We start from the raw sequence: 1,128 nt of genomic DNA, 5'->3' as shown, positions 1-1,128 counted from the left end.
GGTTCCTGCCTTAAGTGATGACATTCCACCACAAAAGAAGTGAAAATGGCCTGTTACTGCCTTAACTGATGATGTTACCTTGTGAAATTCCTTTTCCTGGCTCAAAAGCTCCCCCAGTGAGCACCATGTGACCCCCACCCCTGCCCGCCGGAGAACAACCCCCTTTGACTGTAATTTTCCTTTACCTACCCAAATCCTATAAAACAGCCCCACCCCTATCTCCCTTCGCTGACTCTCTTTTCGGACTCAGCCGGCCTGCACCCAGGTGATTAAAAAGCTTTACTGCTCACACAAAGCCTGTTTGGTGGTCTCTTCACAGCGACATGAGTGAAACCCAGGAGGCGGGGGTTACAGTGAGCCGAGATCGTGTCACTGCACTACAGCCTGGGTAACAGAGTGAGACTCCATCTCACAAAAAGAAAAAAACAAAACAAAACAAAGATTCTCTCTGACTTCCTGAGAGTAAACTGTGGAAACACCAGGATAGAAAGAGGAAAAATCATTTAAAAGCCTCTAAATAATCTGTGATGGTGGCTCAGACCAGGGTGGTGGGCAAGGTTGTGAAAAAAAGTCAGACTCCAGAGATATTTTAAAGGTAGAGCTGACAAGATCCACTGATGGATCAAATACAGGATGTGAGAGAAAGGGAAGAGCCAAGGATAATTTTAGTTATCCTTTATCAACCAGGAGGATGAAGTCGGCATTTACCACAATGTGGTAGACTATAAGAGGAGCAAGTGTTGGAAGGTGGGGTGGAAGGAAGACAGATTTTTATTACATTATCAGTGATAACTTAAAATAGTCCTAATCTTATTCAACATTTTCATTAAAATAGTCCTTTCTACGCCAGGGGTGGTGGCTCACGCCTGTAATCCCAGCACTTTGGGAGGCCGAGGCAGGAGGATCACTTAAGGTCAGGAGTTCGAGACCAGCCTGGCCAACATGGTGAAACCGTGTCTCTACTAAAAATACAAAAATTAGCTGGGTGTGCTAGTGTGCACCTGTAATCACAGCTACTTGGGAGGCTGAGACAGGAGAATCTCTTGAACCTGGGAGGTGGAGGTTGCAGTGAGCTGAGATCGTGCCACTACACTCCAGCCTGAGCAACAGAGTAAGATCCTGTCTTGC

The sequence above is a fragment of the Mandrillus leucophaeus genome, unplaced genomic scaffold, assembly GCF_000951045.1.
Source record: "Mandrillus leucophaeus isolate KB7577 unplaced genomic scaffold, Mleu.le_1.0 Scaffold221, whole genome shotgun sequence".
NCBI classification, from domain to species: domain Eukaryota; kingdom Metazoa; phylum Chordata; class Mammalia; order Primates; family Cercopithecidae; genus Mandrillus; species Mandrillus leucophaeus.
This window is presented reverse-complemented; position numbering follows the sequence as displayed.